This window comes from Entelurus aequoreus, linkage group LG08 (genome assembly GCF_033978785.1).
Source record: "Entelurus aequoreus isolate RoL-2023_Sb linkage group LG08, RoL_Eaeq_v1.1, whole genome shotgun sequence".
Lineage (NCBI taxonomy): Eukaryota > Metazoa > Chordata > Actinopteri > Syngnathiformes > Syngnathidae > Entelurus > Entelurus aequoreus.
This window is the reverse complement of record NC_084738.1, coordinates 14,234,656-14,239,971: the sequence shown is the minus strand read 5'-3', so window position 1 is coordinate 14,239,971 and position 5,316 is coordinate 14,234,656.

The following is a 5,316-nucleotide window of genomic DNA, read 5'->3' as shown; positions in this document are numbered from 1 at the left end:
TCACACACACTCTGATGGCGGGAGCTGCCATTTAAGGCCCTAGGGGTGATGTGTCTTGCTCAAGGACACAACAGATGTGACTACGATGGCGGAAGCTGGGGATCGAACCAGTAACCCTCAAGTTGCTGGCATGGCTTCTCTACAAAACCGAGCTATGCCGTCCCCAATAAAAAAAATCCATCAATGAATAGCAGTTTATCCTTTAGCATAGGTAGCTCATAACTTCGCAAAAACCAACCTCGATTGCAGTGTTTACGTTACTTTGCTTTACATCATTGTTAATGGCACCATGACAAAAATTCTCAATAAATCACTTGATTACCTGCATATAAAAAGAAAAGACAATATTGAGTTCAACATTAGGAGGGACACATATTGTATTGGAAACCAGACCCAATCCATGAGTACTTTGAGCAGAAATCTGACACAAATTAACTAGAGGTAGCATTCACAAAATGCTATGTCACATTAACCATTTTTAAAGTAACAACTTTCTGAAATGAAAAAACACAAATAAGGCAAAAAGTTAATTGTTTACTTTTTAATATATTACCGTATTTTTCGGACTATAAGTCGCTGTTTTTTTCATAGTTTGGCCGGGGGTGCGACTTATACTCAGGAGCGACTTATGTGTGAAATGATTAACACATTACCGTAAAATATCAAATAATATTATTTAGCTCATTCACGTAAGAGACTAGACGTATAAGATTTCATGGGATTTAGCGATTAGGAGTGACAGATTGTTTGGTAAACGTATAGCATGTTCTATATGTTATAGTTATTTGAATGACTCTTACAATATGTTACGTTAACATACCAGGCACGTTCTCAGTTGGTTATTTATGCGTCATATAACGTACACTTATTCAGCCTGTTGTTCACTATTCTTTATTTATTTTAAATTGCCTTTCAAATGTCTATTCTTGGTGTTGGGTTTTATCAAATAAATGTCCCCAAAAAATGCGACTTATATGTTTTTTTCCTTCTTTATTATGCATTTTCGGCCGGTGCGACTTATACTCCGGAGCGACTTATAGTCCGAAAAATACAGTATATTCTTAATGCGACAAAGTGAACAAATCCACATTTTACCTAAACTGCTGTACTTTTATGTTTTACTGATATTCTTAGATCTTAATTCATACGTTACTTGGGAACAATGAAAAAGTTAAGAAATAAATAATGGACAAGTGACCATTCCAGTCAAACAGCAAGACGTTATAAACAAGTCACATCCGTGGCAACGTTCCCTACATACCTTTTTACAGATTACCTGCTGCATGACACTCGAATCAGAGCAGGTAAGGGACGGTGCGTGTCAGTTACACGACACTTTGTTGCGCTTTCAAAATGAAGCACGTCAGTTACAGATTTCAAATGTGTCGCATATCCGTACCTGAATAATCCGTCTTCTAAACCGAATAATCCGTCGGGGTCCTCTCAATGGAAGCTGTTCAGACGATGTTCCAATGAGTGGATTATTGGGCGATTCTGTAAATCGATTTTGGTGCAGGAGCCAGTGCACTTGCAAAAAAAACAACTTTCCCCAATCCCCAAAAAAACAGGATTTGCATGATTCACAAGAGATGCATTTTCAGGTTGGAAAAAACGTACTTCTGTTTAAAAAAAAGATAAAAAAAATCACACTTCTGAGGACAACCCTGAATATAAGACTATACCTCTCTTTTTCAAGACTGTTTTTGTAATAAAAAAATAAAAAATGTAATGGTAAAATCGAGGCGAAACATCTTATAAGACATACCAAACAGTCCAGTTGCGATTGATTGAATGCCCTTAGAAAACAACGACCTGGATGAATGATGGATGAATGGTGAATAAAAACACCCATTGACGTGTGTTTAATATCTTTTCGATAGCAACTGGTAGATTGCAACAAAAACAGTATATTTTGTAGCTGCTCGACAGTTGTTTGAAGACGGCTCAATTGAACACCATTACCTTAAAAACTAGCATCATGACTCCACTTTCTGTTGTTCGCTAACTTGCTAACAACATTTAAGAATTGTTTTTTTTAAAGTGGGTCTGCATCTCTTCAGGTCAGCTATATGTATAAGTGACAAAAAGAAAAGCTCAAACGTTATATGTGCACTATCATAGCTGCCAACATTTGATGTTTGCAATCCAGTAGATATCACTGCAACCCCCCTTGCCCTACGTTTTAAGAGACTGACCGGGGGTTAGTGATGTTAGATTAAATTGTTTTGAAATAACATTGTAATGCTTAGAGTTCAGCTATAGAATCAAATGATTGCCACCCCACTAGTCAGATTTCTGACAAAATCTCAACTTTTTAAATAATATAAATAATAATATGCACTCATATTACAACCTGATAAATTTGATAATCATCTGATTGTGTATGGGAGTTTTAGAATATTTTTTAATTACTGCATACAAAAGTCTATAGCATTAAAAACAAACTAGAAAAATCAGTTTACATTTTTTTAAAAAAAATGCAAAAATACAGAGCATCCGAGGTGTAACCACAGTGCTCAAATGTTTCCACATTTTGTTATGTTACAGCCTGATTCCAAAATGGAATTAATTCATTTTTGTCTCCAAAATTCTACAGACAATACCACATAATGACAATGTGAAAATGTTTAGTTTTTTTATGCAAATGTATTAAAAAAAAACAAAAAAAACAGATGTACACTACCGTTCAAAAGTTTGGGGTCACCCAAACAATTTTGTGGAATAGCCTTCATTTCTAAGAACAAGAATAGACTGTCGAGTTTCAGATGAAAGTTCTCTTTTTCCGGCCATTTTGAGCGTTTAATTGACCCCACAAATGTGATGCTCCAGAAACTCTATCTGCTCAAAGGAAGGTCAGTTTTGTAGCTTCTGTAACGAGCTAAACTGTTTTCAGATGTGTGAACATGATTGCACAAGGGTTTTCTAATCATCAATTAGCCTTCTGAGCCAATGAGCAAACACATTGTACCATTAGAACACTGGAGTGATAGTTGCTGGAAATGGGCCTCTATACACCTATGTAGATATTGCACCAAAAACCAGACATTTGCAGCTAGAATAGTCATTTACCACATTAGCAATGTATAGAGTGTATTTCTTTAAAGTTAAGACTAGTTTAAAGTTATCTTCATTGAAAATAAGGACATTTCAATGTGACCCCAAACTTTTGAAGGGTAGTGTACATTAGTATTCACAGCCTTTACTTAATACTTTGTGGATGCACCTTCGGCAGCGATTACAGCCTCAAGTCCGTTTGAATACCATGCCACAAGCTTGGCACACCTATCTTTGGGCAGTTTTGCCCATTCCTCCGTGCAGCACTTCTCAAGCTCCTTCAGGTTGGATGGGAAACGTGAAACAAAATGATCTGGTCTGATGAAACAAAGATTGAAGTCTTTGGCGTGAATGCCAGGCGTCATGTTTGGAGTAAAGCAAGCACCGCTCATCACCAGGCCAACACCATCCCTACAGTGAATCATGGTGGTGACAGCATCACGCTGTGGGGATGGTTTATAGCGGCAGGAACTGGGAAACTAGTAAAGCTGGAGGGAAAGATAAACGCAGCAATGTACTGAGACATCCTGGATGAAAACCAACTTTTTCCATCCAATCTGATGGAGCTTGAGGTGTGCCAAGCTTGTGGAATCATATTCAAAAAGACTTGAGGCTGTAATTGCTGCCAACAGTGCATCAACAAAGTATTGAGCAAAGGCTGTGAATATTTATGAACATGTATTTTTGTTTTTTTTTCATAAATTTGCAAAAAAAAAAAAAAAAATGACACTGTCATAATGGGGTATTGCGTTTAGAATTTTGAGGACATATTCAAAAAGACTTGAGGCTGGTAATTGCTGCCAAAGGTGCATGAACATAGTATTGAGCAAAAGCTGTGAATATTTATGAACATGTAATAGTTTTTAGTTGTTTTTTTTTAAATACATTTACAAAATAAAAATAAAAAATCACATTGTCAATGGGGTATTGTGTTTAGAATTTTGAGGACAAAAATGGATTTAGTCAATTTTGGAATAAGGCTGTAACATAACAAAATATGGAAGAAATGAAGCGCAGTGAATACTTGCTTGGATGCACTTATAACATCAAGATATAAAACTCTAGTTCTAAGGACTATTCAACTAAACTGTTATGAGGGTCACATTTTTATTAATGGATCATGGGGCAGGACATTTTTTATTTAATTGTTATCTTGTAGCTAAGTCTTTTTTTTGTTATTCCATTTTATCTCATCAAATGGATAATACTGTATGATCAAAAAGTCATGCTAGTCAAAGATCCTTTATGTGACAGAAGCGCTCTACTATTTTTAGGAACCGACTTAAAAATAACACTTATCAAAGATCTTCTGTATGACAGGTGTGTTGTTTTAAGGACCTACTGTAAAAAAAAATTAAAACAAAGATTACAAAGATGCTCTGTGGAGTGTTCAGCTGCTTTTAGAAATCTGTTAGCAAGTAAGTGTTTAACTACTGCACTATGCAACTGTCCTCACTGGCCAGTGTTGGCCCGCTGGCTATTTACAGTAGTTAAACAGTTAGTGAAGTGAATTATATTTATATAGCGCTTTTCTCTAGTGACTCAAAGAGCTTTACATAAGGAAACCCATTAATCTAAGTTACATTTAAACCAATGTGGGTGGTACTGGGAGCAGTTGGGTAAAGTGCCTTGCCAAAGGACACAACGGCGTTGACTAGGATTGCAGAAGCTGAGATCGACCCTGGAATAGCGTTGTCCAGATACCAATAAAATGTAAATCGATACTTTTGGATACTTTTCCAAATAAAAGGGAACTACTAAAAATGGCAATATTGACTTTATTTTAACAGTAAATCTTATAATACAATAAACATACAGTATGTTTCCTATTGCACTCAGATAACAATTTTAGGTTTAAATATAAAGTAAAGGGCATTAAACACATTGGGCTTTTCTTGTTGCACTTAAAGAACAATTTACAATTTTCCATATTACCATATTTTTCGGAGTATAAGTCGCACCGGCCGAAAATGCATAATAAAGAAGGAAAAAAACATATATAAGTCACACTGGAGTATAAGTCGCATTTTTTGGGGAAATGTATTTGATAAAACCCAACACCAAGAATAGACATTTGAAAGGCAATTTAAAATAAATAAAGTATAGTGAACAACAGGCTGAATAAGTGTACGTTATATGACGCATAAATAACCAACTGAGAAGGTGCCTGGTATGTTAACGTAACATATTATGGTAAGAGTCATTCAAATAACTATAACATATTGAACATGCTATACGTTTACCAAACAATCTGTCACTCCT